The sequence below is a fragment of the Lissotriton helveticus genome, chromosome 3_1, assembly GCF_964261635.1.
Source record: "Lissotriton helveticus chromosome 3_1, aLisHel1.1, whole genome shotgun sequence".
In the NCBI taxonomy this organism is placed as follows: Eukaryota; Metazoa; Chordata; class Amphibia; order Caudata; family Salamandridae; genus Lissotriton; species Lissotriton helveticus.
This window is the reverse complement of record NC_136061.1, coordinates 180,321,561-180,338,900: the sequence shown is the minus strand read 5'-3', so window position 1 is coordinate 180,338,900 and position 17,340 is coordinate 180,321,561. Positions and strand designations below refer to the sequence as shown.

Sequence of the window (17,340 nt, the reverse complement as noted above, 5' to 3'; positions counted from 1 at the left end):
CTGTTGCACTCTGTGGAGTGGGAATAGTAATTTTTACCGCTACGCTATCCAACACTTTCCCTACTGTTGCACTCTCTGGAGTGGGAATAGTAATTATAACCCCTACGCTATCCAATACTTTCCCTACTGTTGCACTCACTGGAGGGGGGAATAGTACTTTTTACTCCTACGCTATCTAGCACTTTCCCTACTGTTGCACTCTCTGGAGTGGGAAGAGTAATTTTTACCCCCTATCCAACGCTTTCCCTACTGTTGCACTCACTGGAGTGGGAATAGTAAATTTTACCCCTACGCTATCCAACACTTTCCATACTGTTGCACTCACTGGAGTGGGAATAGTACTTTTTACCCTCCCGCTATCCAATGCTTTCCCTACTGTTTCACTCACTGGAGTGGGTATAGTAATTGTTATCCTCTCGCTATCCGACGCTTTCCCTACTGTTTCACTCACTGGAGTTGGAATAGTACGTTTTTATCTACCCGCTATCCAACGCTTTCCCTACTGTTGCACTCACTGGAGTGGGAATAGCAATTTTTACCCTCCCGCATTCCAACGCGTTCCCTGCTGTTGCACTCACTGGACTGGGAATAGTAATTTTTACCCCTACACTATCCAACACTTTCCCTACTGTTGCACTCACTGGAGTGGTAATAGTAGTGTTTACCCCTACGCTATCCAATACTTTCCCTACTGTTGCACTCTCTGGAGTGGGAATAGTAATTTTTACCCCTACGCTATCCAACACTTTCCCTACTGTTGCACTCTCTGGAGTGGGAGTAGTAATTATAACCCCTACCCTATCCAACACTGTCCCTACTGTTGCACTCACTGGAGTGGGAACAGTACTTTTTACCCCTACACTATCCAGCACTTTCCCTACTGTTGCACTCTCTGGAGTGGGAATAGTAACTTTTACCCCTACGCTATCCAACGCTTTACCTAGTATTGCACTCACTAGAGTGGGAATAGTAAATTTTACCCCTACGCTATCCAACACTTTCCATACTGTTGCACTCACTGGAGTGGGAGTAGTAATTTTTACCCTCCCGCTATCCAACGCTTTCCCTACTATATTTATGCGCTATATAAAACTTTATAAATAAATAAATAAATAAAATATGTGTATTAAAAAATAAAATTTCATGTTTTTTAACCTACATTAATTATTTATTAAATTTAAAGTTATTTAAGTATTTTTAAGTATGTTTTACTTAAATATATTTATTATTTCATTAATGTTACATTACTTTTAAGACATTTTAAAAATTCGATATTTTAACATACTATATTATTTACAACGATATTTTGGATTCAATATTTTTGTACTTATCTGTTTGTAGATAGGAAGTCGATTTTCTGGCATTCATATTTTTTCCTCAATATTTTGCCAGGTTGATATTTTGCTCCTCGATATTCTGTCAGTGATCCAACAGACAGGTTTCTGACCTCCTGAGGTGAGATCCTTTGCTCTCAACGGCCAGGAACAAAGCCTGCTCTAGGCGGAGGTCTTCACACCTCTTCCCCTCAGATGTGCATTCCAGGGTGGAAAGCTTCAAAGGCCCTGCCATATTTGTTATGCGACCCTGGCCTCTCCTGATAGTGGAGATACCCACCCCACTGTCCTTCTCCGACATTTGGCAGCAAGACAGTCGGGAAAATTAGTAAGATTCGGAGGTATGTTCACATTCAGTCGACACCACCCCTAGGGCTGGTCAGCTGACGTAGACCCCACTTTTCAGATTCCTCCATCTTGTTTTGGATGGAATTAGCATTCTAGGATCAGGGCTATGCTCACTTCACACAAAAAGTGGTAATATAGAGGATGATGGCACCCTGAAGGTAGGTAGCCCATTGTCTACTACCTGTCACTCTTCTAAAATATCCCTAAATCAAGTATTTAGATGGCACACCTGAACCCAAGAACTCAGAATTATCGGATCAAGAGAAGAAGGATGAACAAGAGTCACTGCCTGAAGGGAACTGCAGCAGAACTGTGTATTTTTGGTGCAAAACACTGCCCATCCTCATCCTTCTCTCGACAATCGCAACAGAGTGACTCATCCAGCGAGCCGTAGAACTGCCAAAGCCTTGGGTAGCTTGCCAGCTCTGCGAACATCGCCTAGGGTCTCCCTTGGAGTAGAGGAGCTACTCCCATGCAGTCTGCAGGCACCGACAAGCAGACTCTGGTCCACCGCCTTGCATCTCCCTGGCCAGACCGACGTCTCAGATGGCCAGGAGAAGGTACTCGTGCTCTGGAATGTCATATTTGTCTCCCCACTGAGTGTGAAAACAGCTAGTCCAACCGGAGCTATTTTACAAGGTGTTTTTTAGTCATATACTTCTTACCTCCCTTCAGACATCCTCGTGCGATGAACTTAGAACTACCCATCCCCCAATGCTCGAGGTGCCTGTCGCCCCCATCCCCCAGTCGTACTCACTGTCCCAGTCTCTCTACAAGGTTCAGAACTTGGAGAATGGAGATGGGCCACTTCCCGCAGATCACAATGTCTGGTTATACAATCAAGCCGGCTGTCTTGAAGGTTACCACTGTCGGTCTCCCCTCCTCCGGTTCATCTGCCATGGCGGAGGTCTTCCCATCCGGTGTGTCTTTATCAACATCCAGTGCCTACCATTGATTTCCCACAGACCAGGTCCGACTACCCTGGATTTCTCCCCTCACCCTTTCCTACTCGGCTTGTGTTTTTATGGGGATGTATCCAGGTCTATGCCATCGCTCCCGTGGCAGTCTCTGAGACATCCAGCACTCCTTTTTGTTGACCGAGTGGCCTGGTGCGGGGTGACCCTTTGCCTACAGTCAGTCACATGTCTCTGCTGCCATTCCAAAGAAGTGGGAGCCCTCCATACCCATGACTTGTTGTTTGGCAGGGAATAGTAATGTATATTTGAGGTTCAAGTTTCTCAACTGTCGCTTAGCCTCAGTGTATGACCCTGTCTGCTTTTGAACTTTTGCAGTGTAATCTGGATAGATGCTAACCAATCTTCCTTCCAATTGCCAAGGACCCCCACTATCTGCATACTGGAACATTGTGTCCTTGGTGACATGGAGGTCATCTAGTAACCTTATCTGTAGACAACACAGCTATACATACAACATGACAGTAAAATCTCTGTATTTTACTCTTACTCCACAACTCTTTAATAATTATTTACTTGTGCAATAATCACTTCCATAAACAGAAATAATTCCACTGATCTAACAGTTCATGACAGCAACAATGTGTAGTGTCAAGATGGCTCTATAAAGGGTGCCAGGGATTTCAGAAAACGTGAGCAGTACTTGAGAGGAGTTTAGCATACTTACTCGTCTGGTACTCCCGGGCACCTGATCAGTGTCTTGACACTACTCCAATGACCTTTCTTATGCCAAGGCGTCAAGCACACCAGACCCGCCCAACAAATCGATCCGGACATGAGAAGGGCTGTAATCTGCCGCCTCCTGGCCCAGATCGCTTGGGAAGTGACCATTTTTCAGAACTGGACGAGGCCAGCCCTTCAGATTAGACAAGCCTACTGCTGACAGACGCCAGCCCGCGGTAGGAAGCGACCAGCTTGGAAATTATATAACTTTCGGAGCCGGGAAGAGACATCCTGGCCAAAGCTAGTCAGTGACCACTGACAATCCGCTGAGAGGGGGTATTCGTTTTATGTGTTTGTAATGAATTATTCTTTGAACAGTAAATGGCACAAATACGTTGCCAAAGAAACACACGTACTTTTTCTTATGTATTATGTGTTCCTATTATCTGTTTATCTTTATATTATAAAACATTGGAATGTTGTGCACTCCATTTTTGAAAATGGAGTGCTCGAGTAACCTTCCAATGTTGTTTTACTTTCACAGCTGTTGCCGTGAACAAAACCCTCTCGGTGCCCGAGGGCTCGGTTCTGAGAGGAGAGGCCTTTGTTTTTACTAATTAAACATTCTGCCCTCTGGGGCACAATGTTCTATTAGCATTAGAGCTCTCCTAGCGGGCTCTACTGACCATGAAAGGACCGCTCCCTTCTTTAATGCTGGAGCGGGCCTTTATGGCTGATAGAGAACGCTAGGATTGCTATGAGGCTATATTAGGAACATGCCAAATATACATTTCAAACGAACTTTTGTGTAGTCTCTAAATACTCCAAAATCATTTCGTGCAAACAATTCCCTAGAAACCGAGTAGACATCTGTGACTGTAATGAATGCCTTCTGGATGTTCGCAGAATATTTTTTACAGAGATCTGAGCAACTTTCTAGGTGCCCCTAAAATCGCACTTGATTGAATTATTCAAATGCTACACTGAAACCTGACAATCTCCCATGCTCCAACACAAACCACCACTTCTGGGTGGATTTTACAATTATTCGAGCATAAATTTAATTTTCTTCTTTAAAACGTACTAACTTACCCAGTGCATCGCAGGTCTCCCCTGTATTGATCTCTTAACTTTTGGGCCTCATCCACAAAGACTTTTACAGCCGTACACCTAGGTTTACAGCCAAAAATGCCTCCATTTGCGCCCAACAGCGATTCACCAAAGGATACCCGATGGCCATCATGCTTTTACTACTACTGTATGATTCTCCACAAGCGCTTAGAATTATACAGCGGTAAACCCCAGTAATCTCAAGACAAATGGGGAGCAGTGGGCACATCGAGGCGTGGTTTGCCTTGCAAGGTTATATACAGCCACAAACTCATGCCCTCCTTTTTTTCCTACTCTGGCACCGGGAAGACTTTTTTTCCAGCAAAGTGCTGGAATAAGCCCCCTTCACGTGTGGGAAGAGACATGGGTCACTCTCAAACTTTGGGCCATATTATCAAGGCCCGGTGTTAAAATGATCGCCGTTTTATCGGCAGAAAACTGCCGATAAAACGGCGAAAATATGCTTGATAATACGCCCTTGTTAATTCCCATAGAAGCCCATGTTAACACCATAACATGGTCTTCAATGGGAATTTACAAAGGCGTATTATCAAGGACCATTATCGTCGTTTTATCAGCAGTTTCCTGACGATAAAACGGCGATTATTTTAACACCTGGCCTTGATAATATGGCCCCTTGTGTGGCTGTAGATCGAAGGGGATCTCCACGAGGATACATGTATTCTCCATGGAGAAGAACAGGCAAATACATTTGCATTTGCGCATCCAGTGCCTTAGCACTAACAGCCTGATTCATGAAGCGAAATAGCGCCCGCAATGGCTGCGAAAACGCAATTGCGGGTGCAAAACACGGAATCGGCATTCAAGTACGAAATAGCGAAATCGCTAAAAAATAATAGCGACCGGAATAGCGATTACGCTGTAAAAGTCGCAGACTCCGGGAAGCCGAGCATTAGCGATAATGAAATAGCGACCAACCACGGAATCTGCGAATTGAATAGCGAAACGCAATATTGTCTCAATCGGCATTCATGAAAGAAATACATTAGCGAAAAAGCGCTAAATCGCACATTTGCGCGGCGCAATTTAAGGACAACTCAAAGCAGGTGGTAACCATAAAAGCCATGATTAACCAAATTTTGAAAAACTATTAGCCAATCACCAACAGGTCCAGGCCTGACCAATCACACATAAGGACATTCAGCAGCAGCAATAGGCGTTCCACAATGCCTGGGATGTACATGGTGGTGAGGCGGCGAAGGCTACAGCGAGCAGCACGGAGGAGACGCATGAGGCAGGCAAGGATTTACCGGCAGCGGGTCACCTTGCTGGGGCAAACCAGAGAACAGATTTATGCTAAATACAGGCTGAATGGGGAAATGATCACCTGGCTGATACAAGAACTCGACCCCATCATGCAGCACCCAACAAGGCGAAACCATTCTGTGCCCACACATGTGCAGGTATTGTGCAGCCTGCACCTCCTGGCATCCGGCAGTTTCCAGGGCATAGTAGCCGCTGCTGGGGGGATATCCCAGCCCACCATGTCACGCTGCCTCCACACTTTTGTTGACGCCATGCTCACCCAGCTCCACCGGCACATCACATTTCCCACGAGCCAACAGGATTTGGACCTCACAAAACTACAATTTTATAATGTTGCCCATTTTCCCCATGTCCTTGGCTGCATAGACTGTACCCACGTAGCCATCTGCCCACCAGCTGGCACGGAGTATATGTACCGCAACAGGAAGTCGTACCACTCCCTCAACATACAGATGGTCTGCAATGCCAAGACCATCATCACTGACATTGTGGCCCAGTACCCAGGGAGTACCCATGACTCCTTCATCTTCAGGCACAGCGGACTCCACACACGACTGATCAGGGGAGAGTTTGGGGAAGGACACCTACTTGGTAAGTACACTTTGTCGACAATGTCACATTGCTATGAAGTAACTGCGCTGCACAGGCAATCAACATCTGCTCCTCTCATACAGGTGACAGTGGCTACGCCCTACGGGAATACCTCCTGACCCCTTACCTCAACCCTGCCACACCTCAGCAACGCCGCTACAATGTTGCGCACATCCGGACAAGGAACTGTATTGAAAGGACATTTGGCCTGCTCAAGAGCAGGTTCCGTATACTGCACAAGACAGGTGGGGCCATGTATTACAGTCCTGCAGCGTGCTGCCGCATTGTGGCTGTCTGTGCAATGCTTCATAACATTGCAACCAAGCGCCGGATACCAGTTGACATCTCAGGCAGTGAATCTGAGGGGGACGACCGGCCACCAGCACATGCGCACCATGCACGCGGGGAGAACCCAGCTGAAGGCCACAGACGTCGCAACCACATCACAGCTAACAATTTCTAGCCCACCCCCTTCCCCCACCCCACATATCACAATTGCATGCAAACTGTAATGATTACACAAGGCGTATGTGTGCACCAAAATAAATGTATTTGTTATTATCACAAAAAATAATGGGTCTTGGAAACAACTATTTACAAAATGCAGTATTCATGCATACTGCATGACACGGTCCATGGCAGGCTTAAGTTCAGCCTGCGCCTGTGTCCCTGACACAATGTCATTGGCGCCTCCGGCGCACAATTTGCATGCGCCTGGGAGGCTCCTCCTCCTCCTGGGCAGCTGGAGCAGGCGTAGCCCTTGTGCTGCGCCTAGGTGGGGGGGCCTGCGTGGCAGAGTGGCTGCTGACACTGGAGGCACCCTCACTAGCATCATCACCCCCCACAATTGCCGGTAGCACAGGTGCGTGCAGTGCGGTGACGGCGGTGGTCAAATGCTCCAGCACCCGGGTAATATCTTCGCAGCACTGGACCAGTTGGTGCTGCTGGGTCAGGGAGCGCCGCGCAAGCAGGGTGGTGGCATTTGCCGAGACATAATTGGAGCGGCTGTAGGTGGACAGCCGGCTCAGCAACTGGTGGTGGCGCCTGCTTGCAACACTGCGGTGCTTCACCAGCGCTGCAGTGTTGTCTTCCATAGCCGCCGTCATGCGGTCCATGGCCGCCGTCATGCGGTCCATCCTCTCCCCGACTCCAGCCACATTGCGGCCTATCTTATGGAGCTGGAGCTGGATTGCTCCCTGCTGCTGGGACTGCCGCTGGTGTATGCGGAGCATGCGCCGCTCCACGCTCAGGCAGGCATGGAGATGCCCATTGCCCCGCCTGCTGTTGGGCCGCGGTGTAGCGGATGTGGCTGGGCCAGATCTTATTGGCCGTGCTGCAGGTGTTGTTGCAGCTGGTGTTGCAGGTGCCGCAGCCACTGGAGGCACATTGGTGGGGTGCCTGGCTCTGGCAGACGGTGGGCCTGCAGGTGTTGAAGCAGCAGAGGCGGGGGGCCTGGCCTTGGCAGCCGGTGGGCCTGTAGGTGTTGATGCAGCAGAGGCGGGGGGCCTGGCCTTGGCAGCCGGTGGGCCTGTAGGTGTTGATGCAGCAGAGGCGGGGGGCCTGGCCTTGGCAGCCGGTGGGCCTGTAGGTGTTGATGCAGCAGAGGCGGGGGGCCTGGCCTTGGCAGCCGGTGGGCCTGTAGGTGTTGATGCAGCAGAGGCGGGGGGCCTGGCCTTGGCAGCCGGTGGGCCTGCAGGTGTTGCAGCAGCAGAGGCGGGGGGCCTGGCTGCTGGTGTTGGCGCTGCTGCAGGGGCTGGTGGCTGTGTCTCAGGTAGGGATTCCTCCTCCTGGGCCTCCTCATCGATCAGCAGCCTCTCACTGTCACTGCTGTCTCCCGCACCTGTGAGGGTAAGTGGATACTCATTAGGTGCATGTGACTGTCAGACGTGCAGATGTTACATGCATGCTGGGTGTCATTCCCTGGGTGGCTGTGTATTTGCGCACTTTGGAACCTTTCTGGCCGCATTGTGGTACTACTACATTGTGGACATACTACGTCTCCCACAATGCTTCAGGGCATTTCCTGATGCACAACATAGGCATGACTAAGGGCCAATGAGTGAGCCTATTTGGTCAGGGGCGGTCATAGGGGACAGGGTCGCAGTCGCATGCCACTTACCTTGGGTGTCTTGGGTGGGGCGGGAGGAGTCCAGAGGGGTCACGCCAACACACGCCTCCCTCTCCAACGTGTCCTCTACCTGGTCCTCCAGGGGGGTGTTGGGTGGGACAGTCGGTCCACCACCTCCGGTGCCTGATGCCTCACCAAGGCGCTCCGCAACCCTCTCCTTGGCACGGCCTCGGAGGTCGTACCACCGCTTTTTGAGTTCCTCCAGAGACCTGTCCGCAACGCCCACAGAGTTCACACTGGAGGCAATCCCAACCCAGATCCTCCTCTTCTCCTGCTCTGGGACCCTCCGGGAGTTGGCACCAAACAGCTGGTCGTGATTGGCCACCACCCCTTCGATGAGGTTCTCCAGCTCCTGTTCGGAGAATTTCAGTTTGCGCTTGCGGGCAGCGCTGTTGCTGGGGCCTGGCTGGGGTTCCTCCGACATGGCGGTCGCTATTTCGGCGGGGTTGTGAGTCGCTAACGGCAGTTTAGCGGCAGCTTTCGGTCTTCAACACTCGACTGATAGCGTCACTGTGTTGTTTGGGGGTGGGATTTGGCTGCTTCCTGGTTGTGATGTCATCACGGTGCTCGTAATGCGTCTTCCCGTTTTCCAGATCCCGCGAGATAGCGACTCGCATTCCCGATCCCACGGGATTGCGAGTCGCTATCCCGTGCGATCGGGATTGCGAGTCGCTATCCCGATCGCAGGTAGCCGGAAATAGCGATTTTTCTGCGTTTTTTGTCGGTCGCTAACGGCTTTAGCGCCCGCGTGCGAGTCGCTATTTTTTCCCCGAAAAGTACATGAATGCCGTTTTGCGTTTCCTCAATAGCGAGTCGCTATTAATCGCTATTAGGGACACCCAAAACGGCCCGTACATGAATCAGGCTGTAAGTGTCATTGTACTCTCTGTACAATGGCACACAAGGGAAATTGCAGCCTTTAAAAAAAAACACCTTGACGCACTCAGTAGTAAGCCAGGAAAGATGCACCCGCATTGTGATTTCAAGGGCACATTCCTATATATTTATACTTCACCTTCAAACAACAGAATGCATAATATACATTCCCCCCGAAACCATCATGTAACATAAAATGCCAACAAAGCCACGTAGTCGGCTAAGTGTTCCCCTCTCAACATCACAACCCCCTCTGTCCAACAACTTATTATAACTTTTTTTAAATGCCACCACAGCCACACGTAAAGAACGCTGCATCAAAGACATATAATGTTGCTTGCAAACACAGCCTCCTCAGCCAAGCAATGGACACATAGGCACCACAAAATAATTGCTAAGTCCTCAGGCATCCAAAACTACTCACATAATGCGTTCTAAAGGTCTATGACAGAAACACATCCCAAACTATCCAATACGAACGCACGAACCAATACTAAGCACTACTCTGAGCAGTCAACTCCTCTAGAAATACACACAATGGTTTTTACCTAATATAAAGTGAAGTGTTGATGGTATTAACTTTTATTTGGTGAAGCGCTTTTCAAAGTTTGCATAGAAATAAATTGCAGCATCGCACATCCCTAGTTTATGCAGCATCTTTATTTTCAGTCAGATAGATTTGAAGAGCTGAGTAAGTCAAATATATCACTATTAATGCGAGAAACCATGCAAATGGCAGGCTGTGTTCTCTACAAATACATAACAGCTGCTCATTCTTCTGATTGAAATCATACAAGAACCAGAGAAATGTGAGCCTGTTTTTAAAGGATCTCACACCACCTCTCCATAGTTAGCCTACATTTCATTCTAAACTCATTGGACACACGAGACGGGCAAGACGACTGCAAACCTAGCAATGTGGTGGACATTAAAAAGTTGTGCGGTGGATGCCTTACTACAGGGTCATTCACCTATGACTATGATTCTCCAACATCCTTGTTCCGCTCATTCATTTATATTCTGTCATCTGGAGAATATTACAGCATTTACAGGGGGTTTGGCCTATTATGCCATTTCATCTGCAGTTGTTCTTTAATGTTGGAAACTCTCAGAGAAGTGCTGCCAATAGATTCACTGACTCACGACCAAAAAACTACTGAGCGTGACAGTATATATAATAAAAGTAGTTTATGTGACAAGTACACTTGCAGTAGCAGGTTCTGAAGATGATGCATGGATGTTTGTGGGGTAGCAAGTATGCCTTTCCATGGAGACACAGACCAATGCTTGAATCTCTGTCAGCCTTGCTGGTGAAATCAATCCACAATAGGCATAGTAGAAAAGGAGATCAAAGAGGGGGCAAATCTAAGATGGTGTTAGAATGATCTTTTAAAAGGAAAGGTCATCTGGAAGTGAGGTCAGCTCTAAACATTTGGTGAGACATAATCCTCCAGCCTTGGGTAGCATCGTTTCAACCCTTAATGATCTTACTAAAACCCTTTACTGCATTACGTTCTCTGGTGGTTGAGTATCAGCAGGATAACGAAGTTGCCATGTCCAAAATCACTACATTTCAGAATCAGGGGAAGTGAAATATATTCTCCACTAGAGAAACTGTTTTAATGGCACTAGTAATGGGACACAATTACCAACCCACCGTTATCTACATAAGAAAATTGGCCAGGTATCACTCTGTACACAGTCAAAATAACCTCATTCAGTGACAACAATTAGTTGATTATCTTGCTCTCCTTAATATGGGTTTTCTTAAAAACACAAAACAGCCAACACATTTTGTTCTGAAGACAACTTTTCCTGGGAAAACTAATTTAAATGGGGCTAATTATAGCCGGTTTCTGTTTGCCTTGAAGTCAAGTCTCAATCCACTGTTTTCATGTACCCTAGATCCGTGGTCGCCAAAATGTAGTCTCAGAACCCCACTTACATGAAAAAGTGTATGAGTTTCTTCAGACTGTATACGGAGTGCTACCTAATCAACTTTCTTTAGTTGTTCCTGCTTCTAGCAGCAGCACCCTTAGCTGGTACTATTTAGGTTGTGCACCCGTCGTTAGTGTGGTGCGGATTGGAAGTGCTGTTGTTTATTTATACATAGCTGCTTTGCGAATTGGACCTTTAGCTACATTGTGATTTATTTATTTAACAGTTTTATATCGTACTGGCTAGACCCGGGGGTATCAGAGCGCTTTACAGGGTTGGGAGTGGAAAAACAATTTGCAAAATGATATAAGTACAAAAAAGAGTCAAATGTGATAAACGATAAATCAAAAAACAGCAACATAAACAATACATTTCGTCAATAACAGGATAAGGATATCTGTGTCATCGTGAGAGGCAAGGGATTGAAGAGGGAAAGATAAGAGGTAGGGAAAGACCGAGGAGGGAGAGGGGGAGGAGCAGGCATGTAGGAAAAGGCAGTGACTGGAAGGGGGAGAGTAGAAGTAGGATAGGGCATGGGTGAAGGGGAGAGGCGAGGGAACGATTCAGGAATGAAGTGGTGAGAAACGTCAAACTGACTGGGGCGAGTTGTGTGAACCAGAAAGGAGGCCAGAATTAAGGGCCCCAGTATTTGTGGAGTAGGTGAAGCTTGAGATCTTTTTTGAAGCTGACATAAGAAGGGTTGCAACGTAACTCCTTGGGGAGAGAGTTCCAGTTGGATGGAGCGAAGCTGGAGAAAGAGCAAGATTAGGTGGATTTCTTGTGAACCACGTGAGGGATCAGGATGAGGGAATTGGAGCTCTTCAAGTCTCTAGAGAAGCAAGCTTTGTGAAGTTTTTGTGAGAGGTACAGTGGTGTTTGAAGATGTAAGGCTTTGTGTGTAATGCACACGTTCTTGTAGGAGGATCTGCCTTCGATGGAAAACCAGTGGAGATTTTTGAGCATAGGGGAGATGTGATCAAACCTCTTGCAATCCGAAAGAAGCCTGGCTGCGAGGTTGAGGACAGACTTGATTGGGGCTGGATGGATTTTGGGTGTTCCCGCGAGTAAGGCGCTGCCAAAGTACAATTTGGAGAGGACAAGTGATTGGACAACAAATTTAAAGTCATCAGAAGGAATAAAAGGTTTGATTTTTTTGAGGTGAAGAAGGGAGAAGAGAGCGGCTTTAGCTGCATTTGTTATGTGAAGGGAGAGGCTGAAGTTTTGATCAAGGCTTATTCCGAGAGATTTAACGGAGCTAGAGGGGGACAAGGAGCAGTTTAGGGCCTTTATGGTCAGAGAGCCAATGTTTTTGGGGGCAAAGAGAATGACTTCCATTTTTTTAGGGTTGAGTTTCAAGTGGTTAAGATGGTACCGCTGCTGAAACATAGACAAGGTGTTATTGAGGTGCAGAATGTCTGCATGGGATTTGATTTTATAGTAAAGTTGGGTATCATCAGCATATAGGTGATAGTTAATACCTGCTTGCTTTAGAATGACGGTGAGGGGTTCTATAAAGAGGTTAAATAGAGATGGAGAGAGAATAGACCCATGGGGTACACCCAAGGAGACAGGCATAGGTTTAGAGAGGCAGTTGTTGATTTTAATTTGTTGCGGTCTGTGCTGAAACCATTCAAGAACAGGGCCATTGAAGCCGAACCGAACCTCGAGTGTGTTGAGTAAGGTAGAGTGGTTGACGGTGTCGAAAGCAGCCGAGAGGTCGAGAAGGATGAGAAGGGATGCCTCCGCTTTTTCAAGGGAGTGATGGATGTCATCAACAATATTGAGCATCACAGATTCAGTGCTGCAGCTCTTATGGAAGCCTGACTGTAGTGTGTCCAAAAGAATAAATGAGTCAATGTGTTTGTCCAGTTGAAGCAAGGCACATTTTTCGAGGGCCTTGGATAAAAGGGGCAGATTCGAGATAGGGCGTAAATTGTTGAGGTCATTAGAGTCAGCATTAGGATTTTTGAGGATGGGGTAGATTTGGCCCAGTTGGAGGGAGACTGGGATGCAGCCCGTGGCTAAGGAAGAGTTGATGATGGAAGTCCAATAAGGCGCAATGATGTGCTTTAAATCTTGAATGAGGTTGGCGGGGAGCGGGTCAAAGGTGTGAGAGGAGGGTTTAAGTTTGGTGATGATGTTGAGGACTTCTAGCTTGGTAACTGAGCTGAAGTGACGCCAAGATGCGTTATTTTTTAGCTGTGTGCAGGAAGGTAAATGTTCAAGGGGGGCGCCGGAGTGCTGGAAAGGGATAGAGTCAGGAGGGAGTGAGGGCGTCAGAGGAGACTTGGGTGGGAGGACATGGAGTCGAGATGAGTTCAGCGGTGGGGGGATACAGTGAAGGATAGATTAATTTTGGCAATTTTCTCAGAGAAAAAGGAAGCAATTTCCTCACATCGATTGAGGAGGTCGGTTTGGGAGGGGCAGAAGATGTTTGGCTTTTGATAATGCTGAATAGTTCTCCGGGTCCATTCTTGGCTCCGTCAAGCTGGGTACAGAAGAAGGAGGCCTTTTCATTGAAGATGTGTTTCTTATAATTGGACCTAGCACTTCTGAGGAGGGCAAGATTAGAGGAGGAGGGATGCTGTCTCCAAGTGTGTTTGCTCATCCTGAGCCAGTGTCTCTCACTGTTGAGATCGGCGTTGAACCAGGATTTGGAGGGAATTTTTGGGGGGATTTTAATTTGGCCGGGGCAATTTGGTCTAGGACCTCAATGATTGCTTCGTTGTAGTGGTCTGTGAGGTCATTAGTATTTAGTGAGGGAGGGGGAAGTTGGAGTTTTGCTTTAATTTTAAACTCCAGTTCATCCGGAGGAATCAAGTGAAGGTTTCTGGTTAATTTCTTATGTTTAGTATTTATGGGGGAAGGGAAATGCTCAGCATTGTTAATCGAGAAGAGGATGAGGTGATGGTCGGACCAGTCAATTGGGATAATTTGCAAAAGGGAAGCCAGGTCTTTACTAGGGATGATAGCATCAAAAGTTGCCCCTTTGGAATTCGTAGGAGAATGGCAAAGTTGGGTTAAGTCTGTAACGTCCAGGAGGTCATTTAGGGAGCAAACCGAGGGATCAGTCTTGTTGTTCCAATGAATGTTAAAGTCACCGAGGAATATATTATTGGGGTTGGAAATCGAGGCATGGGACAGAAGGTCAGAGAGTTCCTCAACAAAGGGTCAAGGGTCACGGGGGGATGGTAAATGTTGTGTAGCCAAATAGACGGTCCCCCTGAACTTTTGGTTCGGCTCCCATGTATTCGAAGGAGGTTTGGTCAGAATTCTTAGTAAGGGAGAGTGGAACTTCTTCTTTATAAATAATGGCTAGACCTCCCCCCCCAATTTTGTCCAGTCTATCTTTTCTGAGAATAGAGTAACCAGGGGGGGTGAGCATGTCAAGAATAGAGGAGTGAGCCTTGAGCCATGTTTTAGTAAGGATAGCCATGTCAATAGCTTCATTACTGATAGTTTCTGATATTTCAATTGCATGTTGAGCAGCGGATCTACAGGAAATGTATTCCACCAATAACAAATGCTAATAAACCCTTGTGTTTGTGATGAAGTGGCAGTGATGTGTTTTAGGGAAATGTCACTTATCTCCTGTTCAAACAGATATTTGAAAAATTCTAGATAAGGCAACTAGTGGCAGAATAGTTTATGAGGATTACCTAAGGGTTTAAAGGAAGGCTGGATTGGGATAGCAGACCAGCCTTGGCAATTAGGTCCGGCTGAGGGTTGGGGGGGGGTAGGGGGTTTCTGGCGGGTATTACTGCTGCGGTGCTTTTGTAACAAGGGGCTGAATTTGCAGCAAAACTAGTCTCCGGTAACAAAAAAACAGCCTCCACTGGTCCAAAACCGGACCCCACACTTCAGGCCCACAGGGGAAACGCCTGCTGTAGTGAAATCGTGCAGAATTACCCAAAAATTCTGTAAGATTATGTATAATTCAACAAGAGTAATTCTATGTTTAGCTCTATTGTCTTATCACAAAATGCTACTCTCTCGTCCAAAATGGGCATGAGAAGGCATTTTGCACTAAAAAATACTGCTAAAAGTGCTGATGTGATAGAATTTCCCCCAAACGTACTCCTGGCATTAAGCTCTATTTTCTTAGCAGAAATGGCACCCTCACATCCAAAATGGACACAAGATTCATTTTGAAGTAACCAGTGCGGTGTGGCGGACGGCTCTGTATCTTCCTCTGCACCAGTCCTCATGTGGTCAGGACGGGTCAAGGGCCTTCCTCCCACCGAGGCAGGAAATCCTTTTGGTGTGAGCACCTGAGGGATTTACTTTTACTGGATTCGGCCTCGGGAGCTGAGAAAGAGCTTCCTCAACACCCAACTCTGTTTTTTTTTTTTTCCTTTGAAATGATGATCAGTGCGCATGGTGCGTTAATGTATTTTAAGAGAAAGCTAAAGTGAAATTCTTTTCTAGTAATCATAGTACTACTTTCATTACAGATCAGAAGATCACCATTGTTCCGAACGGCCCACCACTAAATCGTAACTCTTTTCATCAAGTTTCATGCCCATATAATCGAATATGGCTGCATACACGCTGGCAAGACAGTACTTAATTTGAGGTACACATTCTCTCTCTCCCTAGTGCACAAATGGTCGTACAAGGTACCCATCACATCATATTAAGCTTTGTCTTTTCCATTTACTAGGAATCACTATTATCATTTTCTGACGTTGTGGCACCGTCCATCATGCCCACTTTGATTTATCATCAGGTAAGCTTCCATCATAGTAAGTCCATTTACGTTAGTATATGTTGCACACTTGCAGTGTTACCACTATATATCATCGTTCTCTCCCTACATCGTTTTTTACGCTATATATCACTCTTGTTAGTTCTAGTCCGAGTATGTTGCAGGGTATGCATGTTGCACATTTTCCATCCCAATAAGTCGTGATCTGTAAAAATATCTTATGATGTTTTCTTTCACATACAACTTCCATTCTAGATCACCCATTATGCGTTATTACCTTTTTCCTTAGCCTAATCAGGACAGTTAGCTTTCGATGACTGGCGGCTTTTATATATCTTCTTTCTTTCGTTGTATGGCCTGGATAACTTTTTCTCGGTAAGTATACCCCCACTTATATTATTTGGACTTTCTTATGTATTGCAGTGCAAATACAATTAGCCAACTGAACAGTCTTTTTGACACCAATTTTGCTGTACGGCTGATATTCCTATGTATTAAAACTGAGCATGAGTTATAATACTGATCCAGCTATAGCAATAGAGATCTAAATTTAAGAATGAACGTATCAACTTTATATACAGACTTTTTGATGTAACAAAAACATTTTTTTCCTCATGTGAAATTCTGCAATTAAGAATTGACTATCATTATGCTGATTATTCATCATTGAAAAAATGCAAAATGACATAGGTTGGTCAATTATATGAAACATAGATTGCTGTATACTCTATTTAAAATGTTGTCCCTTTATGTCCACTGTCTCTCCTACGCCAATAAATAACCAATAGAATCAAATGTGACACAAGTTTACCTACTACATGAACCATAAATTAAGATGAATTCAGATGCAGTGCACTCAATGTATATTGTATATAAAATACTGTCCCACTATGCCCACTGTACATAATATGTTTGTATGACTCTCACCCATATTGTTTTTAATATTTTAGTGCAATAGACGGTCACCTGAGGAAGGCTGCCATGCCGAAACGCGCATAGTTACTCACCCTACCGCATTGCCTCCATCATCTGTCATGTCTATCGCCAATCGTTCATTGGTTTTGTAATTTTAATTATAAATTGTGTTCATGAATTGCAAATCAGCTTTATAAGAATCAAAAGAAAAAAAGATAAGAAAGTGTCAAAAAAAGATTAAATATACACACTATTTATAAATAATAAAATGAATCCTTGATTTATCAATTGGGTGGTTAGTCTTTGTACTGTTGGGCTACATCATTACATATTCTATTAATGTTTTTTATACCCACTGGTGTGTAATTCAGTTCCTTCACTTGGCTATAGACTGTTCTCAAAATAATTTTGTTTCCCTATGTATAGCAAGTGGATCATTAGTATATAGGGGTCCCCTTCTTTCTAAAT

At 46.0% G+C, this 17,340-nt stretch overlaps 1 long non-coding RNA gene across 1 annotated transcript in view; it reads left to right on the top strand.

Annotated features, from left to right (window-relative positions):
- The window catches only part of LOC144824464 (uncharacterized), a 75,935-nt gene extending 58,812 nt beyond the window's left edge, over positions 1 to 17,123 (top strand). The window contains exons 2-5 of the long non-coding RNA XR_013608963.1: positions 15,704 to 15,825; positions 15,913 to 15,978; positions 16,247 to 16,332; positions 16,908 to 17,123. This is a non-coding gene — a long non-coding RNA (uncharacterized LOC144824464). The remainder of the gene's footprint in view (positions 1 to 15,703; positions 15,826 to 15,912; positions 15,979 to 16,246; positions 16,333 to 16,907) is intronic.
- Positions 17,124 to 17,340: the final 217 nt, after the last annotated feature.